A 24243-nucleotide genomic window follows, 5' to 3' on the forward strand; every position below is an offset into this window, starting at 1 on the left:
GGATGTCCTTGGAAGGGAGATTAGCAGTACCACCTGTTTGCTCTTAGGGGCGGAGAACCAGAGAATGTAGATTGACCTGCTTGAGAAAAGGAAGAATTCTAAACAATGAGAGTGTCGCAATGTAAATTTTCTGTTTGGAGAAGTCAAGGTACTTTATTTAGATGCAAATTGTAAAGCTAAAGTTAATCCGGCCTCTTGTAGGGGATTTGGCTCAGAGGAAAACAGTTTTTCTGAGAGCTTCCACTCCCAGCTGAACTCTAAGCACAAGAAGAATTTTAGTCTTTAGAATGATACTTACGAGAAGAGACAGAATCTGTGTTTACCTGACGAATTAATCTCTCTGGTAGCCACCGTGCTTCATCTTCATCTCGTGAAAAAACACAAACCGAGCCTCTTCCCCAGATTAGAACTGGATCTGGACCCTTCCATTTATTAGTCAGGGCGTCCTTCCATTTTACCAATGCATAAGAATTAGAAGTAACTGGGTGCCAGTGGCGTTCCGCTGCAGACTGACCTTTAATGTCAGTTTGCAAAAAGTTTAGGACAAATAAGGTGAAGGCAAGATGAGCCTTTGGTGACTTTGGGGGAAATGCTCTGAATTAACTTTGCTAGGTAATTTAGAATATAGGAATCTCTAATAATTGAACTGAATATTAGACCAGTCTAAGATTGAGTTAGAATGGCTGGTCACACTGAAGAAGAGTGAAAAATCATTATGACTCTATTAGATGACTAATTTTACTAAGTCTGAATATACAGTCTCTGATGTACTATTGCCATAAAGTTAAAAGGTTAGAAGCTAGTCTAAACTGGAAAAATGACAAGCAAGGATTTAAGGTAAACTTCCCTTGAGAAGCATTAGTTAATAAAATACTTTCCACTTAGGAAACAATATATACTGAAAGATTAAAACTTTTGGCTTCTTGTAAAGAAGCAGAAACAATAAACATTTTTCTTACATAATGTAAAGCTATATTAGCCATACGTAGAGGCAAAATTTTCTAGTGATTACCAGTTTACTAGAAGCAAAAATCTTTGAATTTAAGCATTATTTTAAACATCTGAATAGATCTGTAACACTGTTAAAAAGAAATTTTCTTGAACACAGGGAAAAACTTTTTTAGGCATTGTTTGCAAAACAAAAGAAAGGGCCACAAGCTGCTCTGGGACTGCCCAGAGCCCTGTATTGACTCAAAGGTAAAATACTTTTTAATCTGAGCATTAATCTTAAATTTGCAATCAAACTGCAAGCTGCAGTCAATGGAACAATGGCAGTTTTAACCATAATTTTTAAGTTTTTGTGCAAGGTTAGGATAATACCTACAACTTTGGGAAAGCAAAACCTATGTTTAAAACAATTTATCACTGTTAAAATCAATATTAGAAGCATTACTATCATATTACGGAGTTTGGATATCAATTAATACCTATGAATACCTATTAAAGCAAGCTTTAACGCTTTAATAAAGAGGCATTGCTTTATATCTTATCTTAAATTTTACTATTTAGGATAGGAACCACATTTATCAATTTTTGAGTTAAGAAGATCTTTTTCTGAGGAGGCCTTCTCTGATAGGCACTCCTCCTGAAATACTACAAACTCCGCCTGAGGGCGATTTAGCCCTGGAAAAGTTGCATCTTTTATAGCATCATTTACAAGCGCCCAGAGACCTAGGGTAAAATTATCTGTCTGAGCGATATTTAAGGCCTCACCAACTTTCTCCCAGGTTCCACAATCTATCGTTTCTTCTTCTTTGAACCATGGACAACAGCTATCTATCTTACCTAAAAAATTTCTTACTAATTGTACTTCAAGCCTTACTCCTTTTTCCTTAAGCAACTCCTGAAAACTAAAAACAACCGCCTGATCCATGACTTTGAACCCTTCCTTCTTCCACCTAAGCAGCTTTCTAAAAAGCTGCGGCACACCGCCTGTCTCCGTATCTAGTTCCGATTAACGAACTACTGACCCCAAGCAGAAACAGTGTTGGGTCAGCACTGATTCAAACTTGATTCGTATCCTACCGCATCCTGAGCAACACTTTACAAAACTGAAATTTTAGGCTAGCGCTAGCATGTGTACCTGTCCGTTGCTACGATGCTCCTCCGATACCAAGATCCTTTCCTTTCTTGTGGAGCTCCACACAGCAGTCGTTTCTCTTAGCATCCCTCTGCCATTCTTCAGGTCCCAGTTCTGGCACCAACTGTTGCGGCCTGCCCGCAGTCCACAACACGAACGGTTCAACTGAGAATGGCAGTTCGCTGAAAAGAGAGGAATCTAGACGGGGCAGAAGAAAGAATGGAGCTAAGACAAATCCTGATCAAAGCTCAATTTTACTAATTCCAGACACTCAGTTATAAAGGAAGGGGGAGGGAACCCAATATCCCGCCAAGTAACTCAGGGTCCAGTAGCAGGACGAACACGTGTGTGCCTCCAGGCAGCAAAGGCAGGTTCCAGCAGTAGGTAGGCGTGGCAGGACGAATGAGCCGGTAGCTCCACCTTGAGCAAGCAGGTTCCAGGCTGGGGGAAGGGAGGCCACAATCATCCATCAGTCACTAATTAGGAAAATGCACTATAAGCTTGTCTGCCTTCAGCCCAGTCTTACGGAGGCATTTTCTCAGTTAAGATTCCCTTCAGTGCAAAGGTTCTAGCTCAAAGGTGTTCTCAACCTGTGGGTCGGACCCTTTTGGGGTTGAACAACACTTTCACAAGGGTTGCCGAAGACCATCAGAAAACACAGAGACTTAATTATGATTTATAAGAGTAGCAAAATTACAGTAATGAAGTAGCAATAAAAATAATTTTATGGCTGGGGGTGGGGTCACTAAACATGAGGAACTGTATTAAAGGGTGACAACATTAGAGGTTGAGAGCCACTGCTCTAGCTTGTGTCAAGTTGGTATAAACTAGCCAGCACACTGATGTTATAGGGGCTAGCTGGCCTGTTTCTTTGGTATGTTTGGTTTTGTAACTTTGGCTGGCCTAGAACTCACTATGCAGACCAGACCGGCCTTGATCTGATAGATATCTACCTGTCTCTGCCTCCTGAGCGCTGGGATCAAAAGTGTGTGTCAATAAGCCAGACTCTGAATTTTTATTATTATTATGTTACCCAGCCTTAAGTCTTTCTTCATAGCACAGGAACATGAAGTAATACTCATTCCTTGTTTGAATGGAAATCTTTGATGTTTTAAATATGCAAGTTTTACTCCTAAATTCTCCCTTAAATGTTCTTCAGCCATAAAATGACCTAAAATACAGATACTTTTTTTTTGCCCCTTAGATGTCCTATAAATACAGGTTATAAATGTATCGTAGTTAGGGTTTCTATTACTGTGATAGAATACCATGACCAGGAAAGCATTTTTCTTCTAGGTAGGAAACAGTCTGTCATCAGAGGAAGCCAAGGTGGGAACTCAAGACAAGAATCTGGAAGCAGGAACTGAAGCAGAGGCCATGAAGGAAAGTTGATTGCTGGCTTGTTCCTATTGCTTGTTCAACCTGCTTATACAACACAGAACCACCTGCTCAGAGGTGGAGGCAGCACCACCCAGAGTGGGCTGGAACCTCATCACTAGTTAAAAGTACCCCACTAGGGTGGAGGCAAAGCATGCCTTTAACCCCAGGGAGGCAGAGGCAGGTAGATCTCTAAGTTCAAGGTCAGCCTGGTCTATAGAGAGAGTTCCAGGACAGGCAAGGCTACACAGAGAAATCATGTCTCAAAAAATCATAAATAAATCCTCACTGACTTGCCTACAGGCCAACTTGCTAGGGTTTCTTTTTTTTTTTTTTTTTTCTCTGTTGAGGTTCCTCTTCCAAAATATGTCTAGGTCTGTGTCAAGTTGACAAATATTAAGCAGCATTAAAATATTGTTTCCCTCCTCACTCCAGTACAAGGGGTGGAACCTTTGTACAGGGTAGACAAACCCTCCAGCCCTGAGCTGTGTCCCGGTCCCTCTCTCTCTTTTTTTTTTTTTAAGATGTTTGTATGTATGTATGTATGTATGTATGTATGTATGTATGTATTTGAGTACACTGTACCTGTATAGATGGATGTGAGCCCTCATGTGGTTGTTGGAAATGGAATTTTTAGGACCTCTGCTCGCTCTAGTTGGGCCCTTCTCACTCAGGCCCAAAGATTTCTTTATTATTATACATAAGTTCACTATAGCTGATTTCAGAAGCACCAGAAGAGGGCGTCAGATCTCAGTAAAGGAGTGTGTCAGCACTCCAGTCAGGATTTTTTTAGTTAAAAACAGATTGGTTACACTATTGCATATGCCAGAAAGATTTTGCTGAAGGGACCCTGTTATAGCTGTCTTGTATGAGGCTATGCCATTGCCTGGCAAATACAGAAGTGGATGCTCACAGTCATCTATGCGATGGAACACAGGCCCCCCAATGGAGAAGCTAGAGAAAGTACCCAAGGAGCTGAAGGGGTCTGCAACCCTATAGGTAGAACAACAATATGAACTAACCAGTACACCCCCCCCCCCCCCCAGAGCTCGTATCTCTAGCTGCTTATGTAGCAGAAGATGGCCTAGTCAGCCATCACTGGGAAGAGAGGCCCCTTGGTATTGCAAACTTTATATGCCCCATTACAGGGGAATGCCAGGGCCAAGAAGTGGGAGTGGATGGGTAGGGGAGCAGGGCGGAGGGAGGGTATAGGGAACTTTCGGGATAACATTTGAAATGTATATAAAGAAAATATCTAATAAAAAAAACAGATTTGTTGATTGCATATGGGTGTTTCCCTGCATGTATGTATGTATTTCAAGACCAGAATTTGATCTTGGATGTTGTGAGGCACCATGTGGTTGCTGGGATTTGAACTCAGGACCTTCAGAAGAGCAGTCAGTGCTCTTACCTGCTGAGCCATCTCACTAGCCCTCAGTCCCTTTTTTTTATTTCAAAGCAAGGTCTCACTACATCTCTCAGTCAGCCTTGGCCTTGCTGTCTTCTTGCCTCAGCCTCTAGTAGCTAGAATAAAATCTTGTCCCACCAGGCACACCTTTTACAGTTTTTGACATACTCTTAAGGAAAAGTTACATAAGTTTCCAAGTCACATGTTAATTTGTGTGTGTTGTTTAGAGCAGCTTCATTCCAAGATCAAATTCTGGTCTTGAAATACATACATACATGCAGGGAAACACCCATATGCAATCAACAAAACAAAACAAACAAACCAAAAAAAAAAAAAACTGCTCTTATTTTACCGTTGTTTATTACCTTCTTAGAGTTAAAGATTGAACCTAGTATGTGTTAGGCTAGAAGCTACCCATGAATTATACTCCCAATTTTATTGTGATGTTGCTATGTGTGGCTTTTTTTTTCAATTTTTTAAATTGGAGATTTCATTTATTTACATTTCAAATGTTACTCCTTTACCCTGTTTCCCTTCCACAAACCCACTATACCATCCCCCCTTACCCTTCTTCTATGAGGGTACTCTCCCACCCATCTACCCACTCCTTCCTCAGCACCTAAGCATTCTTCTACACTGGGACATCAAGCCTTCATAGAACCAAAGGACTCCCCTCCCATTGATGCCAGATAGGAAACTTTAACTCCTTCAGTCCTTCCCCTAACACCTCCATTGGGGTCCCTGTACTCAGTTCAATGCTTGACTGTGAGCATCCATATCTGTATTGGTCAGGATCTGGCAGAACCTCTCAGGAGATAGCTGTATCAGATAGCTGTATTTACTGTTTGTAAACACTTCTTGCCATCCACAATAGTGTCTGGGTGTGGTGACTGCATTTGGGATGGATCTCCAGGTGGGGTAGTCTCTGTGTGTCCTTTCCTTTTGTCTCTGCTCTACTCTTTGCCCCATTATTTCCATTAGACAGGAACAATTCTGGGTGTGATTTTGTAGATGTGTGGGTGGCCCTATTCCTCAACTGGGGGGGGGGCATGCCTAACCTGTGGATATGGTATCAACAGACTCTTCTTTCTGATTCTGGGATATTTCAGCTAATGTCATCCTTGTGGGTTCCTGGGATGCTCTTGATTTCCTGGCATCTGGGACTTTCTGGTTGCTTCCCAAAGAACCCCATCCCTGATTGCTATACACCTCTGTTCAATTTCCTGACCTCTGTACACATCTTCCATCTTCTACCATACCTGATTCTTGTCCTATTTTTCCCCTCCCCCTGTTTTCTTCCTCTAAGGGAGAATTTATTTCAGGGATGCAAGCATACTTCAATATATGCAGTTCCATTAAATGCAATACACGACAAACTATAGAATTACATTATTTTCCAAAAAACCTTCAGAAATGGCTCATAGCCAACTCCAACATTAATTCATAGATAAAGAAACAAAAATAGTGATAGAACAGAAGGAACCTATATTTATATTAGAACATTTTCTTTCACAAAACTATTTACAATACTATAATACATGCAGAGGAAATTTTATCTATGAAAGTCAGAAATAATGTCAGGTTGTTTTTGTGATTCATGTTTTCATCCAAGCACTTTAGAGACAAAACCTGAAAATCTCTGTCTCTTTTGTCCCAGTCTACCCTATATTGTGTGTCCAAAACAGCCATGTGTGATATGGAGACACTACCTTAAAATAAAATATCATAAAGTACAAAAGTATGCAGACTTTCCATACTCTAACTCAAAATAGTCTTCAAATATAACAAAGGGTTAATATACAGTTAAAGAAAATGATGGGAGCCAGGCGTGGTGGCATGTGCCTATAATCCCAGCACTTGGGAAGCAGAGGCAGGCAGATTTCAGAGTTTGAGGCCAAACGGGTCTACAAAGTGAGTTCCAGGACAGCCAGGGCTATACAGAGAAACCCTGTCTCAAAAAAAACAAAACAACAACAACAAAAAAACAAAACAAAAAAAGAATGAAAGGAAGAATGAAAGGCAGAGGCAGGTGGATTTCTGAGTTCAAGGCTAACCTCGTCTACAAAGTGAGTTCCAGGACAGCCAGGGCTATATATACAGAGAAACCCTGTCTCGAAAAACCAAAAACCAAAAACCAAAAAAAAAAAAAAAAAAAAAAGAATTGCTAAATTAAGCTGTTTTCATAGGCATCGCCCCATATACCTATTTGTGTGTGAAAAGACTTAAAATATGGTTTCTTAGAGGCTTTCTCATGCACTTTTATCTTTTACTTTTACCTGACTATCAATCTCTGCTGCCGTTTTGTTTTGGTGGTTGCTGCTGCTGCTATTGTTTGAGACAGGGTCTGACTATCATGTTGGCTTAGCTGACTTGGACTGCTGTGTACACTACACTGGCCTTAACCTCCCTCACAGAGATCATCTTGCCTCTGCCTCCCGAGTGCTGGGACTACAGGCTGTGTGGCCTGGTTGTTTCTGTGGTGCTGGGAATGCCTCCCAGACCGCGTGCACGCTGAGCAGGTGCTCTACCCACGAGTTACGTTTTTACCCACATTTCTTGACTTTGTATAAAAGAACGTTTTAGATGGGCAACCACTGAGTAAGGATGTTTCAGTCAGGGATGGAAAGCTTTCAGCTTTTATTATCTTATGTGATGGTGACCAGCATGGTGCTTGGCATTCAGCAGAGGGTTAATCGCCCATTATTGGTGAATCTGGTATAAACAAACTATGCTGCCAAATATTCATCACAGAGGATCATGTATAACATACAGTACGTGTTTTAAGATTTATTTTTACAGCTGGGTGGTAGTGGCACACTCCTTTAATCCCAGCACTTGGGAGGCAGAGGCAGGCGGATTTCTGAGTTCAAAGCCAACCTGGTTTACAGAGTTCCAGGACAGCCAGGGCTACACAGAGAAACCCTGTCTCGAAAAACCAAAACAAAAACCAAAAAAAAGCAAACAAACAAACAAAAGATTTATTTATTTATTATTTTTCACTTACTTGCTCCCATCAGAGCATGTCACATGTGTGTGGGTTTCATGAGAAGGCCATCAGATCCTCTGGAAGAGCAGCTCTTAGCTACTGAGACATGTCTCCAGCCCTGTTGCGTGATGCTCACCAATGATAGTAAACATTAGGTTACTGGTTTATGTATTTGCTATACTATGGGTTTTTTTTTCCGTGTGTGTATGTGTGTGTGTTCCTGCAACTGTGTACATGTGGAGGTCAGATGACAACTTGAAGGTTGAGTCCTGACACAGTATAGACACCAGGTACACGTATGCATCCTAGGGATTGAACTCAGGGTGTCCGACTTGTCAGCAAGAACACCGACACACTGAGCCATGTCATTGGCTTCAGCAGGTCTATGGGCTTATTCTACAGTATAAGCAAGGATGTAAAGGGACCATTGTCTGAGTTATTCTCTATTGCTGAGGTCAAACACCATGATAGAAGCAACTTGCAGAAGGAAGGATCTGTTTTCCTAATACCCTTACAGTCCCTCTAGGGATAGGAATCAGTGATGGTGGAGCAGATGTAGCAGGTAGCAGATGACTGGAATAGCAGCTGAGAGCTCACAGTTCGAAGTTTAAACAGTAAGCATAAAGAGCCCACTGGAACTAGCACATGACTTTTGAAACCTCAAAGCCCACCCCCAATGGTACATTCACTCCCACAAGGCCTTGCCTCCCCAAACAGGGCTACCTACTAGAACCCGAGCACTGAAATTCAGGGTAGTAATGGGAAACATCCCACTCAACACACCACAACTCTCAGAATAATCTGGAACATCTATGACAAACGAAGGCTCAGGGAACATTTTGGAAGAAGGGGCAGAAAGTTTGAGAGAGCCTAGGATCAGATCAGGGAGTTTGCGTGAGGTTGTGTCTACTAATGTCAGACCCATCTGATCTCACCAAATATGAGATGAAGAACCCCGATAGACATGCCTCAGTGGGCAGGGGTTCCCATCTGCTGCTGGAGGAAGCCTCTCTGATGATGGCTGAGTAAGGCACCGATCTATAAGTATAGCAGAATGTCATTAGGAGTCATTTTATCACCACATTTCCCCCTTGTTTTTAGAACAGTGATATTTGGTTTTACCCTAGTCCCTGGGTTATCTCAGTCTCTGGTTCTTAGTCACCCAAGCAGTATTGGAGGTATAGGTTCCATCTCATGCAGTGGACCTTAAGTCAAATCAGTTATTGGTTGGTCGCTCCCACAAACCTTGTGCCGTCATTGTCCTGGCATATTTTTCAGGCAAGATGGGGTTTAGGTCAAAGGTTTTGTGGCTGGGTTGGGGTCTATGTTTCCCTTTTGATAGTGTTCAGTGTACCTTCCTGGGTCAAAGCTACTGGGTGGAAGGCTCTATGTAGGCACCAGCTCAACCTCTCCGCAAGGGTGAGTTGTGTATGTATTGTCTTCAGTAATGGGGAGCTGCTGCCAGTTTGTAGAGAGCAACCTACAGAGTCTTGGCAACAGCCTGGTTGTTTAGGGACTCCCATGGACAACAACTCAATTAGACGCAATACTCAAGTTGTGTTGAGTGGTAAGAGATGGTCATTTGGGGCTCTGTCTCCCCATATTCCTCCAAACAACTCCTTCTCCCTTCTTCTTCCCCCTTAATCCATCCATCCCCTGCCTCATTCATATCTATCTATTTTATTTCCCTTTTCTAATAAGGTCTATCTATTTTGGCTCTACAGATTGTGGCTTGGTTATCATTGACTTCACAGCTAATATTCATATATAAGCAAATACATACCATCTTTGTCTTTTTGGGTCTGGGTTACCTCATACAGGATGATGTTTCTAGTTCCATCCATTTGCCTGCAAATTTCATAATGTCCTTGTTTTTGACAGCTGAGTAGTAATCAGTTGTGTAAATGAACCACATCTTCTTCATGCATTCTTCAGTTGGGTGACATCTAGGTTGTTTATATTTTCTGGCTATTACAAACAAAACTGCTGTGAACACAGTGGAGCACATGTCCTTGTGGGATGGTGGAGCATCTTTTGGGTATATGCTCAGGAGCGGTAGAACTGGATCTTAACGTAGATCAATACCTATTTTCCTGAGGAACCAACACACTGACTTCCACAGTGGCTGTACAAGTTTGAACTGCCACCAGCAGTGAAGGAGTATTTCCCTGGCTCCATGCCCTTACCAACATGAGTTGTCCCTATGTTACTAATCCTGGACATTTTGACAGGTGTAAGATGGAATCTCAAAGCTAGTTTTTTGTTTTGTTTTGTTTTTTTTACATTTTATTATTATTATTATTATTATTATTATTATTATTATTATTATTATTATTATTATTATTTTGCATTTCCCTTATGGCTAAGGATGTTGAACATTTCTTTAAGTGTTTCTCAACCATTTGAGATTCCTCTCTTGAAAATTCTTTGTTGGGCTGGAGAGATGGCTCAGCGGTTAAGAGCACTGACTACTTTTCCAGAGGTCCTGAGTTCAATTCTCAGCAATCACATGGTAGCTCACAACCATCTGAAATGGGATCTGATGCCCTCTTCTGGTGTGTGTCTGAAGACAGCTAAGTGTACTCATATGAATAAAAATGAATAAGTCTTTAAAAAAAAAGATGATGAAAAATCTCTGTTTAGAACAGTACCCCATTTTTAAAATTGGGTTGGCTTTTTTTGATACCTGTGTTTTTTCCTTATTAACTTTGGATATTAGCATTCTATTGGATTCGTACTTGGTGAAAGTCTTTCTCCACTCTGTAGACTGCCTCTTTTCTCTCTTACCTGTCAAGCTTGCCTCTTCCTCCTGAGTGATGGGATTAAAGGCATAGGTCACCACACCCAACTTGGATTTATTTTCAGTATATGTGACTATGTGAGCATCAGAAGGAATCCGATTCCCAAGGCAATTGTGAAACCCCCTAACCCCATGAACTAGGTGTTGGGCCCCAACATTGGGATCTTCTGAGGTGTCCTCTGGAAGAACAATAAATGCTCTTAAACACGGAGCCATCTCTCCAGCCTCTTTTTTTGTTTTGGTTTGCTTTTTGGGTTTTGGAGACAGGATCTCTCTGTGTAGTCCTGACTGTCCTGGAACTCCCTCTCTGTCTCTGTCCCTCTGTCTAACTTCTTTCTTTCTTTCTGTGTGTGTGTGTCTGTCTGTCTGTCTGTCTGTCTGTCTGTCTCTCCGTCTCTCTCTCTCTCCCCTTCTCCTCCCTCGGCCTTGAACTCATAGAAATCTGCCTATTTCTGCTTCTCAAGTGCTAAGAAAAAGGGGTTCACCTCCATCACCACCCAGGTCCGCCCACCCCGCCCCATTTTTCTCTCCTCCCCTTTCCTAGGAGAGGATGACATCAAGAAGTGGGTGTGGCTTTTCTTAGGACCGGTTAACTTAAACTACATTTTGTGCTTGACCCTTTAGTTAAGAGCCTGCAGCAGGACCGTGAGCCGCCTTCTACAGCCGTGATATTCCTAAATAGAAACCTGGGTGAGTAAAGCGCCTTCTTTCAGGTTGGGTTACTCAGTGTATATACAGGATATCAGAAGGCCCAATGAGAGCAGGTTCTTGGTGGACGCTGTGCAATGGTAGGTTGCCCAAGCTTTGAATCCCAGCACGTGGAGGGGGGGTGGGGGAGGGGGTGTTGGAGGAGGAGGCAAAGTCAGGAGGCCAGTCTGGACTGCACAGTGAGTTTCAGAACAGCCAGGGAAGTTATAAAAATCGTGTCTCAAAATACAAACGGGAGGTGGGCGTGGTGGCACATGCCTTTAATTCCAGCACTCGGGAGGCAGAGGCAGGCAGATTTCTGAGTTCGAGGCCAGCCTGGTCAACAAAGTGAGTTCCAGGACAGCCAGGGCTATACAGAGAAACCCTGTATAAAAAGAAAAAAAAAAAAACACAAAAAAACAACAACAAAAAACAAACAAACAAACAAACAAAACAGAACCAAAACAGAAACCCAAAACCAAAACAACAACATCAACAACAAAAAACCCGGGCTGGTGAGATGGCTCAGCAGGTAAGAGCACTGACTGCTCTTCCAAAGGTCCTGAGTTCAAATCCCAGCAACCACAGGGTTGGAGTGTCTGAAGACAGCTACAATGTACTTATTTATATTAACCTCAGCACCCTCAAAGGTGGTGGGTCAAGAAGATCAGGAGTTTGGGGTTATCCTCAGCTACATAGTGAATCTAAGGCTATGCTGGGCTATATGAAATCCTGTCTGAAAAAAACGTGGGTTTTTTGTTTGTTCTGTTTCTAGTGTATATTTGTAGAAAGTAATGGGGTTCGGTATAACATTCATAGAGGCTTATAATGAGCTGGATCATTTTTGCTCCATTTATCTTTTTATTGTTTTGAGACTCATATGTATGTATAGGGCATAGTTCAATCAAATCCAACCTGGTTTCCCTCACCTCCAGTTCCTTCCCTATCCTTCCCACTACTTTTCTCTCTCAACTTCATGTGCTCCTAAAAAAACAAACCTGGGAGCCAGGCAGTGGTGGCGCACGCCTTTAATCCCAACAGGTGGATTTCTGAGTTTAAGGCCAGCCTGGTCTACAGAGTGAGTTTAAGGACAGCCAGGGCTACACAGAGAAACCCTGTCTCATTAAACAACAACAACAACAACAAAAACCAACCAACCAAACAAACAAACAAAAAACCCCACGAACCTGGGGCTGGAGAGATTGCTCAGTGGTTAAGAGCACTGACTACTCTTCCAGAGGTCCTGAGTTCAAATCCCAGCAACCACATGGTGGCTCACAAACATCTGTAATTCGACTCCTTCTGGTGTGTCGAAAGACAGAAAGTGTACTCATACATAAAATAAATTAATCTTTAAAAACAAGCAAACAAACTTTTATCTGTATCTGCTATCCCAATAAGGTCTTCCTTCTCCCTTAGGGGTCTTCCTTCTACTTCAAAGCCCCTTTTTAAAAAATGTAAATTCTGTCCATGAAAAAGAATATGAAATCCTTGTCATTTGGAATCTGGCTGGGTTTGCTTAAAATGATTTCCATTCCAAATTTTCCTGCTAATGTAATTTTGTTCTTCTTTTTGGCTGGATAAAACTGTCGTGTTCACAGACATTTATGTTCATTTATCTCTTCACCTGTTTTAGCTTTCTGTTCACCTGTAGGTGGGCATCTGGGCTCATCCCACAACTTGGTTTTGTATATAGTTCTGTGAAAACCATAGGTGTTCAGGCCCTATGTTGTTCCCTGGCATTGATTCCTTCAGATAAGCACCCAGGAGGTATATAGTAGGGTCACACGGTAGTTCTGTTTTTAAGTTTTCCTTTTAATTAATTAATTAATTAATTTATTTATTTATTTATTATATGTAAGTACACTGTAGCCGTCTTCAGACACTGCAGAAGAGGGAGTCAGATCTTGTTACAGATGGTTGTGAGCCACCATGTGGTTGCTGGGATTTGAACTCCGGACCTTCGGAAGAGCAGTCGGGTGCTCTTACCCACTGAGCCATCTCACCAGCCCCTTAAGTTTTCTTTTTAATATGCATTACATTTTATCTAGTTAATATTATTTTCAGTTTCACCTTATTTTATCTATTTACCTATTGGGTTTTGTTGTTGTTTACATTTTGTATATATGTGTGTGTTTGGTTTGATTTTAGTTTTTGTTTTTTGAGATACGGTTTCTCTGTGTAGCCCTGGCTGTCCTGGAACTCACTCTGTAGACCAGGCTGGCCTCACTCAGAGATCCTCCAGCTTTTGTTTTTGGAGTGCTGGGATTAAAGGGTTCGAGACTATGTATGACCAGCTACCTCTGTGCGCTTCTGACTGCTATTTTCTTTTTTCCTTTTCTTTTTCTTTTTCTTTTTTTTTTCTTTTTTTTTTTTTTTTTTTTTTTTTTTTTTTGGTTTTATTGGGTCAGGGTTTCTCTGTGTGCCCTGACTGTCCTGGAACTCACTTTGTAGACCAGGCTGGCCTCCAACTCAGAAATCTGCTTGCCTCTACCTCCCAAGTGCTGGGATTAAAGGTGTGCACCACCACGCCCGGCTGACTGCTATTTTCTTGATGACTGTAGATGTTAAGCACTTATTGTGTATTTTAATAGTAACTTGTGTTTCTTTTTTTTAACTGTTGAATGCATTTGTGCTCTCAGTGACTGGATACTCTGTTCTGTTTTGGGTGTTGTTGGTTGGTTGGTCTTTATATAAGCTGGATGTTTTTATTGCTCCTGTCAAGAATGGCTGCCAATCACCTCCATTCCATCTGTCTCTTCCCTCTGATTGTTGATCTTGCTGCTGTTTAGAAGCTTTTGAATTTGAAACAATTTGATTTAGGCAGTTCTTACAGTTATGTCCTGAGTCGTTTGAATTGTATTCTGAAGGTTTTGGAGGCATGATCGGGGACCTATGCGTGCATTCCAACCTCAAACTCCTGAATGTGTAGCAGAGGATAACCTTAATTTAAAATTCTGTTCCTCCTGCCTCTACTTCTTAAGAGCTGAAATTACAGGTGTGTACCACTAAGCCCCATTTATGAGTGGCTGGGGATCAAACCAAGGGCTTTGTGCATGGTAAAGAAGCACTCTGCTGACTGAAAGCTCCTGAGGTGTTTGTTTTTGAAATTGGGTTTCACTGTGTAGCCCTAGTTGGCCTGGAACTTGTTTATAAATATCTGTGCTCATCTGTCTCTACAGTACCAACATTAAGGACATGCGTCACCATGCTAAACCTAAGAATCTTCCCTCCCTTTCTTTTTTCTTTTTGTTTGAGACAAGGCAGGGCTTCTCTGAGTAACAGCCTTGGCAGTCAAGGAATTTGATTTGTAGATCAGGCTAGCACTCAGCCTTGAATTCACAGAGCTCCTCCTGTTTCTTGCCACCTGAGTGCTGGAATTAAAAGCACACACCACCACACCTGGCTTGAGGGACTGATTTTCTTTTTTTTTTCTTTTTAAGACTGGTTTTCTATGTCGCTATGGGTGTCCTGTGACTCACTCTCAGGTCCACCCCTCCCCACCCAACCTGTGACCACCTGTAAAGAAAGAAAAGAAACAACAACAAAAAACAAAGACAAGTCCAATTTGTGTTGCCCTTATACTCACTGGAGCATGGTCAAACTTCAATGGGCAGCCCTTAAAGAAAACTGAGTCCTTCCCCACCCCCACCCCTGCCAGAACGACTCAGGATCCCAGTTACAGTCTTTAAGAGTTGTTTATGGGCTTCTTGTCTAGACTGTCTCTTTGGGGTGGGGGATAGGCTGCCACAGAATCCTTTTCTGTTTCTCAGTTTCAACTGTGAGCCTGTTGTAGTCAATACCACTGCAAAAACAAAAGGTTTTTTTTTTCTTTTTCTTTCTTTCTTTCTTTCTTTCTTTCTTTTTTTTTTTTTTTTAAATCTAGCCCTGGCTGTCCTTGCATTCACAATGGAGACCAGGCTGGCCTCGAACTCAACAGATTCCACCTGCCTCTCTCATCCACCTAGCTTTGAATTTTTGCGCTTTCTGCCTCAGCAGTCATGTTTTGCCTGCATGTATATATGAGGGTGTTGGATCCTCTGGAACAGGTGTTACAGAAAGTTGTGGGCTTCCATATGCCAGATGGGAACTGAACCCCAGATCCTCTGAAAAAGCAGCCAGTGCTCTCAACCACGGAGCCATCCCTCCAGCCCAGAAAAAAGTAACTGTTAACAGGAGCTGCCAATTAAGTCTCAGACTGCCTTGAGTCTCAGTGTCTGACATGGACTTTGGATGTATTACATTTATTTAGTGTGTGTGTGTGTGTGTGTGTCTAAAACACATGGGTGTTGCAGTAAGAGGACAACTTTCAGGGGTTGGTTCTCTCTCTGTATCACAGGAGTCCCAGGTTCTCAGGCTTGGTGGCAAGTGTCTTCACCTGCTGAGCTATCTTGCTAGCTGGGACTTTTTGACAGTGTTGGTATTGTTTTTTTTTGTTTTTTAAAGATTTATTTATTTATTATATGTAAGTACACTGTAGCTGTCTTCAGACACTCCAGAGGAGGGCGCCAGATCTTGTTACGGATGGTTGTGAGCCACCAAGTGGTTGCTGGGATTTGAACTCTGGACCGTCAGAAGAGCAGTCGGGTGCTCTTACTCACTGAGCCATCTCGCCAGCCCCAGGGTTGGTATTGTTAAAAGCTACAAGGACTTTTGAAATTAGATTGAATGCATTTTGTGTGGTTAGGTGTCTGGACACACGGTTGGGGGGGGGGGGGGGACAAAGGGAAGGACAGTTATGGCTTCAAGGTGATGCATTGGGTGTCAAGTTGACAGGAGGTGGGGTTGGGATGATTAATAATTCAAACCCTAGGGTCAACTGGGAGCCAAGTCTGACACTGCTGAGGAACTACCTAGATAAATTAGCCTTTGGTAAGCCCAGGATGACCTACCACAGGTACCGCACCCTCCTATGAACAGTGTTCTGAACTGAAGAGAAAGGAGATGTATTTACTACCCATTTTTCTCTCTCTTAGAGTCCTACTTACAATGTGTTATTTGGGGTTCTAAATGCCCCCTGAGCTTGGATGGGAGTATCTGTCCTTAGGTTTGAGAGTCAGTCTGCACTTCATAACAAAAGGAGGAAAAAGAAAGCTGAAGTTAATAAGACACTAAAGGCGTTGGAATTCTAATAGTTGCCTGAAATCCCAGCCCTAAGAAAGCAGAGATAGGAGGGTTGCCTCCGTTCAAGGTCAGTCAGTTGGTCTGGTGAGTTCTGAGCTAGCCAGGGATACATACCAAGACTCTGCCTAGATAACACAAAGAAAGGTAAGTAAGATAGGACTGAGAGAAAAAGGCTCATGCCTTTAATTCTAGCCCTCAGGCAGGCAGGTCTGAGTTTGAGACCAGCCTCAAAGTAGAGTGAGTTTTAGGACAGTGAGAGCTGCACAGATAAACCCTGTCTTGAAAATCAAAAGCATCGATATATATAGATGTGTGTATATACATGTATATAATATATATAATATGTATTGTACATATTTATGTATATATTATGTATATTACATATAATGTATATATTTGTATTATAACACACACACATACACACACACACACACACATGAAAAACCCTGTTTTAAGAAACAAACAAGCAAAAAAGAGCTGGTCGAGGTGGCACACGCCTTTAATCCCAGCACTTGGGAGACAGAGGCAGGCGGATTTCTGAGTTCGAGGCCAGCCTGGTCTACAGAGTGAGTTCCAGGACAGCCAGGGATACACAGAGAAACCCTGTCTCAAAAAAAAAAAACAAAAACAAAAACAAAAAAAAAAACCCAAAAAGGAACATTTAAACATCTTTTGAGATTTCCAAGGGCATGGAATGGTTTTGGCCTTTTATGTGTCAGAAGGGAAGATGTTAGGCTGAGTCTTCTAAGAAGTATACTGCCTTTGAGTCCCAATGATTCTGTGTTTGATCGTGTCCACTGTGAGGTTTGTTTGTTTGTTTTTGTCTTTGTTTTTGTTTTGAGGTTTCATTGTATATAGCTCTCTTTATGTTCTTACAGGGGACTCAGCTCTGCCACAGGCCCCTTTAATCCCACCACACTTGGTGCAGAGACAGGCAGATCTCTGAGTTTGAGGCCAGCCTGCTTGGTCTACATAATTCTATGCTGGGCAGGAGGATAAAAGAATTCTTGGGAAAGCCCCGTTTCTTGGTAACTGCTGTCTCTTCACTCTGATAGACAAAATGAAGGAACTCAAGTGTCTCTTCAGAATATCTCAGCCGGGCAGGGGTGCAATATTTTACCAGGGCCTGGATGTGGCACATGCCTTTTTTTTTTTTTTTTTTTTTTTTTTTTAATCCCAGCCCTTGGGAGGTAGAGGCAAGAGGATCTCTGAGTTGGAGGTCAGCCTGGTCTACTGAGCAAGTTCCAAGATGGCCAGAGTTACGCAGGAAAATCCTGTTTCAAAAACCAGAAGACATAAAACATAAACAACAAAAATGAATAATTCCATTCCTGCCAGGAGAGTTGTGCTATCATAAGTCTGAGTCCAAGTCACCTCCTGCCACCCTTATCCACAGCAGTTTTAGAGGTGGTCTCCTCCTTCCTGTGGAGGGGTGGTGCTTTGGGCATTCATTGGAGATAACTGCTATACCTTCTCTATTCAAAGGTCTGATTGATTGCAATCCTCAAGCCAAAGCAGAGATATTCTGGTCCCTTCTGAGGCCTTTCATTTGTATGCTATGCTAATCTTGAGGGTCTGTTTCTGCAACCCAGGTGTGGCAGTGTACTTGGGAGGCAGAGGCAGGAGGATTCTATGTGTTCACAGCCACCCTGGTCTATAGTGAGTTCCAGGACAGACAGAGCTACACGGTGAGACCCTGTCTCAAAAAAAACAAAGCAAAAACGACTACTTTTACATCATCAGTTGTTATATCTGTGGATCTTAAGGCTTTCCCTCTGTCCCTTAGTACGTTCCTTTAGTGTTGTATATTAGGGTCTTTAGTTAGTTTCCTTTACCAATTCTAAGTTCAGGGGCTGGAGAAATGGTTCAGCTGTTAAGGTCCCAGCACCTAAATGGTGGCTCACAACCCTCTGTGACTGCAGTTCCAAGGGATCTGCTGTCCTCTTCTGGTATGTACGAGCACTGCAGGCATGTGGTGCACGGACAATACAAGCAGGCAAAACACCCATACACTAGGCAATAAAAATAGTAATAGTTTTGAAGTCTATTATATAGCTTTCCTGGAACTGGCTATGTAGACCAGGTTAACTTCAAGTCACATATACTCCTTCCTATCCTGGAATTAAAGGCATATGTGTCACCACAGCCAGCCTAAAAATAAATCTCTCTCTCTCTCTCTCTCTCTCTCTCTCTCTCTCTCTCTCTCTCTCTCTCTCTCTCTCTTTTTAGAAATTATAAAGTTTAGTATTTCTAGTTTTCACTTGGTATTAGACTGTCCTCGTCACACCTCTCATCTCTCCTTGCAAACACATCTCCATGCTTTGTTTCAGATTCCTGGGGATACAGGAGAATTCTGGGTGTATCTGCTCCACTAGATTTTGTTTGGTTTTATGCAGTGTTTGTTTTATTTTGTTTTGTTTTTACCCTAATCCTTTTGGTTTTGAGTCAAGGTCTTTCTATGTAGCCCTGGCTATCCTGGAACTCTATGTTGACCAGGCTGGCCTCAAACTCACAGAGATGGGCTACCTCCCAAGTGCTAGGATTCCAGGTGACTTGCCTGTGGAGTTTTTTTTTTTCTTTTTTAAATATATTTATTTATTTGTATATGCTGTGATCTTACACATCACAGCATGAGTGCATAGGGGAGAGAACAATCTGCAGGAGTCGCTCTCTCATTCCACCTCTGGGTGCAAGGGATCAGACTCAGGTCGTTAGGCTTGGCGGCAAGCCCCTTACTCACTGGACCATCTTGCCAGCTGTGTTTAGTTTTTTGACACCAGTCTAACATAGTCTTGGTTAGCCTCAGACTGACTCCCTTCTCTCTTTCCTTTCTCTTTCCCTGATCTCTTCTCTGCCTCCCACCCCATGCCCGTCTCATCACATATCCCATTCTTGTCTCACGTCTGTCTGTTTCTTGGTTTAGCATCTCAAGTGCTGTAATTCTAGTGATACAATCACAATGCTTGAGAGAGAGAGAGAGAGAGAGAGAGAGAGAGAGAGAGAGAGAAGGGATTGAATGAATGAGGGCCCTTTTGCATGCTGAGTGCCTTAAATGTGAGCCTTATCTTCAGTCCAAATATATGTTTGCTCTTTTACACTCCTTGATTATTACCATTGTAACCACTGCAGGACTTGGGTCTGCGTCTGGAATCTGCAATCAGAAAGCCAGCAGCACTTACAACTTTGACAAAAACTTCCATTGTCTCAGCCTCACCAGTGAAAAGAGCAGAAGCACCGGAGCCCAACACCACAGCATTTTACTTCTGGTACTTGGTGTTATCATTTCTATTGTTATGATAAAGCACTCTGACTGACAAACAAACAAACTTAGAGGAGAAAGGTCCACTTTAGTCCACAGTCACACAGTCACACAGTCTGTCACTGTAGGGAACTAGAAACAGCTGGCCATGTGATAGCCACAGCGTAAGGTAGAGAATGAATGCAGGCATAGGAGCTTGATGCCCAGCTATCTGTCTCTACTCTTTTTTTTTCTTTCTTTCTTTTTTTTTTTTTAAAGATTTATTTATTATGTGTAAGTACACTGTAGCTGTCTTCAGACACTCCAGAAGAGGGCGCCATATCTCGTGACAGATGGTTGTGAGCCACCATGTGGTTGCTGGGATTTGAACTCTGGACCTTCGGAAGAGCAGTCGGGTGCTCTTACCCACTGAGCCATCTCACCAGCCCCTGTCTCTACTCTTAACTTAGTTTGGTTCCCCACACCAGGGAGTAGTGCTACACACCCTTTCAAGCTGGGTCTTTCCACAGTAATTAAACAAGACAATCTCCCTGGGCCAACCTGATCTAGATAAAAATGCATTGAGACTCTCATTGATCATAGGTTGTGGCAAGGTTTCAAATAGAACTAACTGTCACAATTAACTTTGCAACAGGGGAGAGCTCCAATCGTGTTCTCCAGAGAATGGGCACAATTAAGGCTAAAGGGATGGTTCAATGGTAAAGAGCACATACTATCTTACAGAGGACTGGAGTTTAGTTTCTAGCCCCCCACACTGGGTAGTTAATAAATAACTGCCTGTAATTCTAGTTCTAGGGGAGCTGTTGTCCTCTTCTGGATTCTGAGGGCACTGCACATACATGCACAAATGCACACACATGCACAAATGCACACACACACACACACACACACTTGATTTTTAGTAAAAGGATATAAGTAACTCCCAATTTTTATGAATTGTAATTAACAAACAAAAATTTAAATATTAAATTTTTCCATAGTAAGTTTTTGTTTTTTCCATAGTGTTTTACTTAAGGCATAAAGAGAAGACTAAAAGCTGATGGTGGTCAGTTAAGAGTTTAACCAACACCCCCCCCAACATTATAATAGATACATTTTGAGTTACAGTGCCTATGTGTGTTGTGTTTTTGTGTTTTGTTTTTAGATTGTGCATGCTTTTTTGTGAAGAAAGAATGGCTCACCTAAAGATAAATGGTTTGGTCCAGATCCGCAGCACAAACAGGAGCAAGCACACCAGGGCATCTCAGTGGAAAGAAGCAGTCATCGAAATAGTAGAAAGAAAACAGAAAGTTAATCTGGTGGTTTCTTTCAAATTGGAAGAAAGGAGAAGGGTGTTTCAGCTGGGTGATAATGTTACAGGCGTAGTGGTTAGTGGTGAGCTGGGACTGTATCATCCTGGACTTAACTTTGAGAGACGACACATCCTTACTCATCGACAAGTTATCCTCTGCAGATGTTGAACATTTGAAATCATTCCTGGATTCGTCTACTCCATGTGAGTCCCAGCAGCCCATGGAGCCCATGAGTAGTCAGGATGACCTTGAAAGCAGTGATCCATTTTGCAGGGAGCACCAGGAGGCAGCCTGCGGATGCCTGAATACCACTCCAGAAAGTGGGACATCACTGTCCCGCAAGATGCCACTTTGTATGTCAAACACCACGGGCGGCCAAAAGAGAGGAGAAAAACAAGGCAGGAAGAGGAAGACAGAACCATCCTCATCCAGTGCAGAAGTGAACAAGGACATTCCCAAAGAAAATACTCCTGACCAAAAAAAGAAATCCAGGCGATATTATTCCAGGAACAGAGGCGGCAAAGCAGAGAAAGCTGTGACCTTAAGAGAACAAGAAAAGCGTACCAATTGGAAACTTGAACCTGCTTTCAATTCCAAATCCTATGGAAGGGCTAACCTAGATGGCACTATCCTTCCAATCGCGACATGCTCTGATGACAGAGATGTATCAATATTTGGACTGGAGATCATAACACATAACGGAGTCCAATCTCTTCCTGACCCTTACCTAAATCAACTAAAACGTGAAGGCTTCCCAAATTTGGGAAATACTTGTTACATGAATTCCATTTTACAATCTGTCTTTGGGATTCCAACCTTTGCAAAGGACTTACTCACTCAAGGCATCCCATGGGAGAAAGTCTCCTACGATGACCTTATCATGCCCTTAAGCCAGCTCCTTGTCTTGAAAGACATTCGGGATGTAGAGATCAAGGGGGAGTTACTCACCAGTGTAAAGAAGTCCATTTCCACAGTTGCAGACACATTCTCGGGCAATGAACAGAACGATGCCCATGAGTTTTTAAGTCTGTGTTTAGACCAGCTGAAACTGAACATGGAAAAAGTAAATGCCATGTGGGATACTGAGAGGAGAAACACATGTGCTGGGTCTGCTGGCGCCAAAAGGTTTGTTTGTCCCGTTGGTGCTAATTTTGAATTTGAGCTGCATAGCTCCATCATCTGTGAAGGCTGTGGTGAGGCTACTATCAAAACCGAAGTGAGTAATTACCTCTCCATTGACCTGCACCATGGGACAAAAACACACCCTCTATCAATTCAAAAGTCTTTCAATCTTTTCTTTACACCAGAAAAAATTGAGCATAACTGTGAGAAATGCAAGAACAAGAATTCTGTTCTCAAGTACACATTGAGGAGACTCCCCAGGGTCCTCATTGTTCATCTGAAACGCTACCAAGTTACCACTGACTTGTTGCCGGTAAAGAGTGAGCAGCCAGTTGAGATTTCTAAGTATTTAAATATATCTTCCCACTGCCATGAAAACAGGAAGCTACCATTTCCCTTGGCTAATACATCCCCAGATATCCCTCAAGGGATGATGCCTGGGATCTTCAACCAGTCAATGTCATCTAAGAAGGTGACTTCAGAATCCTGTGACCCCATGGTTCTACAGGTTGGATCCAGTGTAGATGCTGAAATACAAAGCTTCCAGATAATGTATGAGGATGAAGATGCAAGTGAGGAGCAGCAGCAGAGAGGCCTGGAAAGTGGTTCCATGCTGGAGCCAGAACTAGTGAAGACAGAAAACAGGATACTCAGACAAAAGACATCACTAGCAACTGACTCAATGATCGGTGACGGATACAGCTTTCTTCCTATGCTCTGTGAGCCTCTGAGCATCCAAGATCCAGGTCTTGCAGAGATGGGTCTTCAAGAGGTTCCAGAGAATCCAGAGTTTAAGAACTATGAGAAAATTAACATATATGGAAAGTCAGATGGCCGCACTGAGTTGTCAAAACTCTACCAGAATCATGGAAGTCGAATCAAGGGTTTGTTTCTACCGGCATCCCTTGCAAGTGTTAGTTCTCAGGAAGACCCAGAGAAGGACCTGAGTAGGTCTCCAGAATTGCAGGAAGATGACCCACATTCCTTTGCATTTGGTTCTGATGATTCCAAAGATGGGGAGATGGGAGATGATCTTCAGAATTACAGGCTCGTCAGTGTTGTCAGCCACTTTGGGAGCTCCCCAAATTCAGGCCATTACGTAAGTGATGTGTATGACTTTCAAAGGCAAGCCTGGCTCCTTTACAGTGATGTCCAAGTGTTCGAGAGTTCAGATCCCTCCATTCAGGAGAACAGGCTAAACAGCGGATACATCTTCTTTTACATGCATAATGAGATTTTTGAGGAACTGTTGAAAAAGGCATCTGAGTGCAAGGTCCTTAGCACATCTAAGGAGGAAAAGAGGGACATTGATTACTTCTCAACATTGCTTAACGGCCTTACATACATCCTGGAAGAATTCTAAATCCTGCCTAAAACGAAGAAGAGTCACATAGCTCAAGATGAAAACTTGGCATAAAACAACGAACGGACATATTAGAACAGAAACACAGGCCTTGCTGATGCAGGCTATGCACCATTCTTTCCTATAAGGCTAAATGGTGCTTTTCCTGTTTTGTGGTGGTTTTAATTTATTCACGGATGTTAAGAAAACTCATCATTTTGAGAGTACCATTTGTTAATGTAATAGGGGATCTGGAGAGATGGTGCAGTAGTTGAGAGTGCAAACTTCTCTCATAGAGGACCCAAGCTTGACTTCCCAATACCTATGTTAGGTATGAGCACATGTGTCCTTGGAGACAGGAGGCACGGGATCACCCGGAATGGGAATTACAAGTGATAGTAAGCTGCCTGACTTGGGTGATGGGAACTGAACGTAGGTCTTCTGCAAGGACAGTTTCCACTTTTAAACACTAAGCCATCTCTTGGCTTTCATTCTAATTTTAGTGTGTGTGCTATCCGTATGAGCAAAGCATGATGCTTTTTAAACGTTGTTCTGAACCAATACAACACAGCAAGGAACCAATTACAAGTTCAAATGCTGGGGTTCAATGTCAGAAACAATACCAGTAGTTACTTAAAAGTTTGAGAAACATTTATTTGGTGTGTGGAGTGTCCTATTAAATTTTAGTGTATATAAATCGCTCATGTCATCCAGAGGTTCCTCGTTTTTTTTCCCCCTAAATTCATATATGTTGTTGTTTTGTCAA

General features: G+C 42.3%; 1 pseudogene; it reads left to right on the plus strand.

Annotated features, from left to right (window-relative positions):
- Window positions 1-19662: 19662 nt before the first annotated feature.
- On the plus strand, window positions 19663-23888 carry LOC147003615 (ubiquitin carboxyl-terminal hydrolase 29-like; annotated as a pseudogene).
- Window positions 23889-24243: the final 355 nt, after the last annotated feature.

This window comes from Mus caroli, unplaced genomic scaffold, assembly GCF_978045245.1.
Source record: "Mus caroli unplaced genomic scaffold, Mus_caroli_1 scaffold_8, whole genome shotgun sequence".
Taxonomy (NCBI): domain Eukaryota; kingdom Metazoa; phylum Chordata; class Mammalia; order Rodentia; family Muridae; genus Mus; species Mus caroli.